This window comes from Prunus avium, chromosome 8 (assembly GCF_965620075.1).
Source record: "Prunus avium chromosome 8, drPruAviu1.hap1.1, whole genome shotgun sequence".
Taxonomy (NCBI): Eukaryota; Viridiplantae; Streptophyta; class Magnoliopsida; order Rosales; family Rosaceae; genus Prunus; species Prunus avium.
Genome location: NC_142291.1, coordinates 14,018,742 through 14,028,715, shown reverse-complemented (window position 1 = coordinate 14,028,715; position 9,974 = coordinate 14,018,742).

The window sequence follows — 9,974 nt, the reverse complement described above, 5'->3', positions numbered from 1 at the left end:
ATAGGTGTGAGAAATTGGACAGTTCAAGTTCAACGGCGGTTCGTTCCTAATTGGAGTGGTTGGTGTATTCCATACTTCTAGCGATTGGATTTCACTCAAAACTCACCAAATGACTCCTCCCACCATATTATGATGTTGCCCAAGTTTTGGGCTCGATCCGAAATCAATAGGTGTTCCAAATTGGACAATTCAAGTTCAACGGCAGTTCGTTCCAAATTGGAGTGGTTGGTGTATTCCATACTTCTAGCGATTGGATTTCACGAAAAACTCACTAAATGACTCCTCCCACCATATTATGATGTTGGCCAAGTTTTGGGCTCGATCCGAAATCAATAGGTGTGAGAAATTGGACAATTCAAGTTCAACGGCAGTTCGTTCCAAAATGGAGTGGTTGGTGTATTCCGTACTTCTAGCGATTGGATTTCACTCAAAACTCACTAAATGACTCCTCCCACCATATTATCATGTTGCCCAAGTTTTGGGCTCAATCCGAAATCAATAGGTGTTCGAAATTTGACAAGTCAAGTTCAACGGCAGTTCGTTCCAAATTGGATTGGTTGGTGTATTCCGTTCTTCTAGCGATTGGATTTCACTCAAAACTCACTAAATGACTCCTCCCACCATATTATCATGTTGCCCAAGTTTTGGGTTCAATCCGAAATCAATAGGTGTTCGAAATTGGACAATTCAAGTTCAACGGCAGTTCGTTCCTAATTCGAGTGCTTGGTGCATTCCATACTTCTTGCGATTGGACTCCACTCAAAACTCCCCAAATGACTCCTCCCACCATATTATGATGTTGCCCAAGTTTTGGGCTCGATCCGAAATCTATTGGTGTGAAAAATTGGCCAATTCAATTTCAACGACAGTTCGTTCCTAATTGGTGTGGTTGGTGTATTCCAAACTTCTAGCGATTGGATTTCACTCAAAACTCACCAAATGACTCCTCCCACCATATTATGATGTTGCCCAAGTTTTGGGCTCGATCCGAAATCAATAGGTGTGAAAAATTGGACAATTCAAGTTCAACGGCAGTTCGTTCCTAATTGGAGTGGTTGGTGTATTCCATACTTCTAGCGATTGGATTTCACTCAAAACTCACCAAATGACTCCTCCCACCATTTTATGAAGTTGCCCAAGTTTTGGGATCGATCCGAAATCAATAGGTGTTCGAAATTCGACAAGTCAAGTTCAACGGCAGTTCATTCCAAATTGGAGTGGTTGGTGTATTCCGTACTTCTAGCGATTGGATTTCACTCAAAACTCACGAAATGACTCCTCCCACCATATTATGATGTTGCCCAAGTTTTGGGCTCAATCCGAAATCAATAGGTGTTCGAAATTGGACAATTCAAGTTCAACGGCAGTTCGTTCCTAATTCGAGTGCTTGGTGCATTCCATACTTCTAGCGATTGGACTCCACTCAAAACTCACCAAATGACTCCTCCCACCATATTATGATGTTGCCCAAGTTTTGGGCTCGATCCGAAATCAATTGGTGTGAGAAATTGGTCAATTCAATTTCAACGACAGTTCGTTCCTAATTGGTGTGGTTGGTGTATTTCATACTTCTAGCGATTGGATTTCACTCAAAACTCACCAAATGACTCCTCCCACCATATTATGATGTTGCCCAAGTTTTGGGCTCGATCCGAAATCAATAGTTGTGAGAAATTGGACAATTCAAGTTCAACGGCAGTTCGTTCCTAATTGGAGTGGTTGGTGTATTCCATACTTCTAGCGATTGGATTTCACTCAAAACTCACCAAATGACTCCTCCCACCATATTATGATGTTGCCCAAGTTTTGGGCTCGATCCGAAATCAATAGTTGTGAGAAATTGGACAATTCAAGTTCAACGGCAGTTCGTTCCTAATTGGAGTGGTTGGTGTATTCCATACTTCTAGCGATTGGATTTCACTCAAAACTCACCAAATGACTCCTCCCACCATATTATGATGTTGCCCATGTTTGGGGCTCGATCCGAAATCAATAGGTGTTCGAAATTGGACAATTCAAGTTCAACGGCAGTTCGTTCCAAATTGGAGTGGTTGGTGTATTCCATACTTCTAGCGATTGGATTTCACTCAAAACTCCCCAAAGGACTCCTCCCACCATATTATGATGTTGCCCAAGTTTTGGGCTCGATACGAAATCAATAGTTGTGAGAAATTGGACAATTCAAGTTTAATGGCAGTTCGTTCCTAATTGGAGTGGTTGGTGTATTCCATACTTCTAGCGATTGGATTTCTCTCAAAACTCACCAAATGACTCCTCCCACCATATTATGATGTTGCCCAAGTTTTGGGCTCCATCCGAAATCAATAGGTGTTCCAAATTGGACAATTCAAGTTCAACGGCAGTTCGTCCCTAATTGGAGTGGTTGGTGTATTCCATACTTCTAGCGATTGGATTCCACTCAAAATTCTCCAAATGACTCCTCCCACCATATTATGATGTTGCCCAAGTTTTGGGCTCGATCCGAAATAAATAGGTATTCCAAATTGGACAATTCAAGTTCAACGGCAGTTCGTTCCTAATTGGAGTGGTTGGTGTATTCCATACTTCTAGCGATTGGATTTCACTCAAAACTCACCAAATGGCTCCTCCCACCATATTATGATGTTGCCCAAGTTTTGGGCTCAATCCGAAATCAATAGGTGTGAGAAATTGGACAATTCAAGTTCAACGGCAGTTCGTTCCTAATTGGAGTGGTTGGTGTATTCCATACTTCTAGCGATTGGATTTCACTCAAAACTCACCAAATGACTCCTCCCACCATATTATGAAGTTGCCCAGGTTTTGGGCTCGATCCGAAATCAATAGGTGTGAGACATTGGACAATTCAAGTTCAAGGGCAGTTCCTTCCTAATTGGAGTGGTTGGTGTATTCCATACTTCACGTGATTGGATATCACTCAAAACTCACCAAATGTCTCCTCCCACCATATTATGATGTTGCCCAAGTTTTGGGGTCGATCCGAAATCAATAGTTGTGAGAAATTGGACAATTCAAGTTTAATGGCAGTTCGTTCCTAATTGGAGTGGTTGGTGTATTCCATACTTCTAGCGATTGGATTTCCCTCAAAACTCACCAAATGACTCCTCCCACCATAATATGATCTTGCCCAAGTTCGGGGCTCGATCCGAAATCAATAGGTGTGAGAAATTGGACAATTCAAGTTCAAAGGCAGTTCGTTCCTAATTTGAGTGGTTGGTGTATTCCATACTTCTAGCGATTGGATTTCACTCAAAACTCACTAAATGACTCCTCCCACCATATTATGATTTTACCCAAGTTTTGGTCTCGATCCGAAATCAATAGGTGTTTCAAATTGGAGAATTCAAGTTCAACGGCATTTCGTTCCTAATTGGAGTGGTTGGTGTAGTCCATACTTCTAGCGATTGGATTTCAATCAAAACTCACCAAATGACTCCTCCCACCATATTATGATGTTGCCCAAGTTTTCGGCTCGATCCGAAATCAATAGGTGTGAGAAATTGGACAATTCAAGTTCAACGGCAGTTCGTTCCTAATTGGAGTGGTTGGTGTATTCCATACTTCCAGCGATTGGATTTCACTCAAAACTCACCAAATGACTGCTCCCAACATATTATGATGTTGCCCATGTTTTGGGCTCGATCCGAAATCAATAGGTGTGATAAATTGGACAATTCAAGTTCAACGGCAGTTCGTTCCTAATTGTAGTGGTTGGTGTATTCCATACTTCTAGCGATTGGATTTCACTCAAAACTCACCAAATGACTCCTCCCACCATAATATGATCTTGCCCAAGTTCGGGGCTCGATCCGAAATCAATAGGTGTGAGAAATTGGACACTTCAAGTTCAACGGTAGTTCGTTCCTAATTGGAGTGGTTGATGTATTCCATACTTCTAGCGATTGGAATTCACTCAAAACTCACTAAATGACTCCTCCCACCATATTATGATGTTGCCCAAGTTTTGGTCTCGATCCGAAATCAATAGGTGTTTCAAATTGGACAATTCAAGTTCAACGGCAGTTCGTTCCTAATTGGAGTGGTTGGTGTATTCCATACTTCTAGCGATTGGATTTCACTCAAAACTCACCAAATGACTCCTCCCACCATATTACGATGTTGCCCAAGTTTTGGGCTCGATCCGAAATCAACAGGTGTGAGAAATTGGACAATTCAAGTTCAACGGCAGTTCGTTCAAATTGGAGTGGTTGGTGTATTCCATACTTCTAGCGATTGGATTTCACTCAAAACTCACCAAATGACTCCTCCCACCATATTATGATGTTGCCCAAGTTTTGGGCTCGATCCGAAATCAATAGGTGTTCCAAATTGGACAATTCATGTTCAACGGCAGTTTGTTCCTAATTGGAGTGGTTGATGTATTCCATACTTCTAGCGATTGGATTTCACTCAAAACTCACCGAATGACTCCTCCCACCATATTATGATGTTGCCTAAGTTTTGGGCTCGATCCGAAATCAATAGGTGTTCCAAATTGGACAATTCAAGTTCAACGACAGTGCGTTTCTAATTGGAGTGGTTGGTGTATTCCACACTTCTAGCGATTGGATTTCACTCAAAACTCACCAAATGACTCCTCCCACCATATGATGATGTTGCCCAAGTTTTGGGCTCGATCCGAAATCAATAGGTGTTCCAAATTGGACAATTCAAGTTCAACGGCAGTTCGTTCCTAATTGGAATGGTTGGTTTATTCCATACTTCTAGCGATGGGATTTCACTCAAAACTCACCAAATGACTCCTCCCACCATATTATGATGTTGCAAAAGTTTTGGGCTCGATCCGAAATCAATAGGTGTTCCAAATTGGAAAATTCAAATTCAACGGCAGTTCGTTCCTAATTGGAGTGGTTGGTGTATTCCATACTTCACGCGATTGGATTTCACTCAAAACTCACCAAATGTCTCCTCCCACCATATTATGATGTTGCCCAAGTTTTGGGCTCGATCCGAAATCAATAGGTGTGAGAAATTGGACAATTCAAGTTCAATGGCAGTTCGTTCCTAATTGGAGTGGTTGGTGTATTCCATACTTCGAGCGATTGGATTTCACTCAAAACTCACCAAATCACTCCTGCCAACATATTATGATGTTGTCCAAGTTTTGGGCTCGATCCGAAATCAATAGGTGTGAGAAATTGAACAATTCAAGTTTAACGGCAGTTCGTTCCTAATTGGAGTGGTTGGTGTATTCCATACTTCTAGCGATTGGATTTCACTCAAAACTCACCAAATGACTCCTCCCACCATATTATGATGTTGCAAAAGTTTTGGGCTCGATCCGAAATCAATAGGTGTTCCAAATTGGAAAATTCAAATTCAACGGCAGTTCGTTCCTAATTGGAGTGGTTGGTGTATTCCATACTTCACGCGATTGGATTTCACTCAAAATTCACCAAATGTCTCCTCCCACCATATTATGATGTTGCCCAAGTTTTGGGCTCGATCCGAAATCAGTAGGTGTTCCAAATTGGACAATTCAAGTTCAACGGCAGTTCGTTCCTAATTGGAGTGGTTGGTGTATTCCATAATTCTAGCGATTGGATTTCACTCAAAACTCACCAAATGACTCCTCCCACCATATTAGGATGTTCCCCAAGTTTTGGGCTCGATCCGAAATCAATAGGTGTGAGAAATTGGACACTTCAAGTTCAACGGTAGTTCGTTCCTAATTGGAGTGGTTGGTGTATTCCATACTTCTAGTGATTGGATTTCACTCAAAACTTACTAAATGACTCCTCCCACCATATTATGATGTTGCCCAAGTTTTGGTCTAGATCCGAAATCAATAAGTGTTCCAAATTGGACAATTCAAGTTCAACGGCAGTTCGTTCCTAATTTGAGTGGTTGGTGTATTCCATACTTCTAGCGATTGGATTACACTCAAAACTCACCAAATGACTCCTCCCACCATATTCTGATGTTGCCCAAGGTTTGGGCTCGATCCGAAATCAATAAGTGTGAGAAATTGGACAATTCAAGTTCAACGGCAGTTCGTTCCTAATTGGAGTGGTTGGTGTATTCCGTACTTCTAGCGATTGGATTTCACTCAAAACTCACCAAATGACTCCTCCCACCATTTTATGATGTTGCCCAAGTTTTGGGTTCGATCCGAAATCAATTTGTGTGAGAAATTGGACAATTCAAGTTCAACGGCAGTTCGTTCCTATTTGGAGTGGTTGGTGTATTCCATACTTCTAGCGATTGGATTTCACTCAATACTCACCAAATGACTCCTCCCACCATATGATGATGTTGCCCAAGTTTTGGGCTTGATCCGAAATCAATAGGTGTTCCAAATTGGACAATTCAAGTTCAACGGCAGTTCGTTCCTAATTGGAGTGGTTGGTGTATTCCATACTTCTAGCGATTGGATTTCACTCAAAACTCACCAAATGACTCCTCCCACCATATTAGGATGTTCCCCAAGTTTTGGGCTCGATCCGAAATCAATAGGTGTGAGAAATTGGACAATTCAAGTTCAACGGCAGTTCGTTCCTAATTGGTGTGGTTGGTGTATTCCGTACTTCTAGCGATTGGATTTCACTCAAAACTCACCAAATGACTCCTCCCACCATATTCTGATATTGCCCAAGGTTTGGGCTCGATCCGAAATCAATAAGTGTGAGAAATTGGACAATTCAAGTTCAACGGCAGTTCGTTCCTAATTGGAGTGGTTGGTGTATTCCGTACTTCTAGCGATTGGATTTCACTCAAAACTCACCAAATGACTCCTCCCACCATATTATGATGTTGCCCAAGTTTTGGGTTCGATCCGAAATAAATTTGTGTGAGAAATTGGACAATTCAAGTTCAACGGCAGTTCGTTCCTATTTGGAGTGGTTGGTGTATTCCATACTTCTAGCGATTGGATTTCACTCAATACTCACCAAATGACTCCTCCCACCATATGATGATGTTGCCCAAGTTTTGGGCTTGATCCGAAATCAATAGGTGTTCCAAATTGGACAATTCAAGTTCAACGGCAGTTCGTTCCTAATTGGAGTGGTTGGTGTATTCCATACTTCTAGCGATTGGATTTCACTCAAAACTCACCAAATGACTCCTCCCACCATATTAGGATGTTCCCCAAGTTTTGGGCTCGATCCGAAATCAATAGGTGTGAGAAATTGGACAATTCAAGTTCAACGGCAGTTCGTTCCTAATTGGTGTGGTTGGTGTATTCCGTACTTCTAGCGATTGGATTTCACTCAAAACACACCAAATGACTCCTCCCACCATATTACGATGTTGCCCAAGTTTTGGGTTCGATCCGAAATCAATTTGTGTGAGAAATTGGACAATTCAAGTTCAACGGCAGTTCGTTCCTAGTTGGAGTGGTTGGTGTATTCCATACTTCTAGCGATTGGATTTCACTCAAAACTCACCAAATGACTCCTCCCACCATATTATGATGTTACCCAAGTTTTGGGCTCGATCCGAAATCAATAGGTGTGCGAAATTGGACAATTCAAGTTCAACGGCAGTTCATTCCTAATTGGAGTGGTTGGTGTATTCCATACTTCGAGCGATTGGATTTCACTCAAAACTCACCAAATGACTCCTGCCAACATATTATGACGTTGCCCAAGTTTTGGGCTCGATCCGAAATCAATAGGTGTGAGAAATTGAAGAATTCAAGTTCAACGACAGTTCGTTCCTAATTGGAGTGGTTGGTGTATTCCATACTTCTAGCGATTGGATTTCACTCAAAACTCACCAAATGACTCCTCCCACCATATTATGATGTTGCACAAGTTTTGGGCTCGATACGAAATCAATAGGTGTTCCAAATTGGACAATTCAAGTTCAACGACAGTTCGTTCCTAATTGGAGTGGTTGGTGTATTCCATACTTCTAGCTATTGGATTTCACTCAAAACTCCCCAAATGATTCCTCCCACCATATGATGATGTTGCCCAAGTTTTGGGCATGATCCGAAATCAATAGGTGTGAGAAATTGGACAATTCAAGTTCAACGGCAGTTCGTTCCTAATTCGAGTGGTTGGGGTATTCCATACTTCTAGCGATTGGATTTCAATCAAAACTCACCAAATGATTCCTCCCACCATATTATGATGTTGCCCAAGTTTTGGGCTCGATCCGAACTCAAAAGGTGTGAGAAATTGGACAATTTAAGTTCAACGGCAGTTCATTCCTAATTGGAGTGGTTGGTGTATTCCATACTTCTAGCAATTGGATTTCATTCACAACTCACCAAATGAGTCCACGAATCATATTATGATGTTGCCCAAGTTTTGGGCTCGATCCGAAATCAATAGGTGTTCCAAATTGGACAATTCAAGTTTAACGGCAGTTCGTTCCTAATTGGAGTGGTTGGTGTATTCCATACTTCTAGCGATTGGATTTCACTCAAAACACACCAAATGACTCCTCCCACCATATTATGATGTTGCCCAAGTTTTGGGACCGATCCGAAATCCATAGGTGTTCCAAATTGGACAATTCAAGTTCAACGGCAGTTCGTTCCTAATTGGAGTGGTTCGTGTATTCCATACTTCTAGCGATTGCATTTCACTCAAAACTCACCAAATGACTCCTCCCACCATATTATGATGTTGCCCAAGTTTTGGGCTCGATCCGAAATCAATAGGTGTTCCAAATTGGACAATTCAAGTTCAACGGCAGTTCGTCCCTAATTGGAGTGGTTGGTGTATTCTATACTTCTAGCGATTGGATTTCACTCAAAACTCACCAAACGACTCCACCCACCATATTATGTTGTTGCCCAAGTTCTGGTCTCGATCCGAAATCAATAGGTGTGATAAATTGGACAATTCAAGTTCAACGGCACTTCGTTCCTAATTGGAGTGGTTGGTGTATTCCATACTTCTAGCAATTGGATTTTACTCAAAACTCACTGAATGACTCGTCCCACCATATTATGATGTTGCCCAAGTTTTGGCCTCGATCCGAAATCAATAGGTGTTCCAAATTGGACAATTCAAGTTCAACGGCAGTTTGTTCCTAATTGGAATGGTTGGTGTATTCCATACTTCTAGCGATTGGATTTCACTCAAAACTCACCAAATGACTCCTCCCACCATATTATGATGTTGCCCAAGTTTTGGTCTCGATCCGAAATCAATAGTTGTTCGAAATTGGACAATTCAAGTTCAACGGCAGTTCGTTCCTAATTGGAGTGGTTGGTGTATTCCACACTTCTAGCAATTGGATTTCACTCAAAACTCACCAAATGACTCCTCCCACAGTATTATGATGTTGCACAAGTTTGGGGCTTGATCCGATATCAATAGGAGTGAGAAATTGGACAATTCAAGTTCAACGGCAGTTCGTTCCTAATTGGAGTGGTTGGTGTATTCCATACTTCTAGCAATTGGATTTCACTCAAAACTCCCCAATTGACTCCTCCCACCGTATTATGATGTTGCCCAAGTTTGGGGTTCCATCCGAAATCAATAGGTGTGAGAAATTGGACAATTCAAGTTCAACGGCAGTTCGTTCCTAAGTGGAGTGGTTGGTGTATTCCATACTTCTAGCGACTGGATTTCACTCAAAACTCACCAAATGACTCCTCCCAACATATTATGATGTTGCCCAAGTTTTGGGCTCGATCCAAACTCAATAGGTGTCAGAAATTGGACAATTTAAGTTCAACGGCAGTTCGTTCCTAATTGGAGTGGTTCGTGTATTCCGTACTTCTAGCGATTGGATTTCACTCAAAACCCACCAAATGACTCCTCCCACCATATTATGATGTTGCCCAAGTTTTGGGCTCGATCCGAAATCAATAGGTGTTCCAAATTGGACAATTCAAGTTCAACGGCAGTTCGTCCCTAATTGGAGTGGTTGGTGTATTCCATACTTCTAGCGATTGGATTTCACTCAAAGCTCACCAAATGACTCCTCCCACCATATTATGATGTTGCCCAAGTTCTGGTCTCGATCCGAAATCAATAGGTGTGATAAAT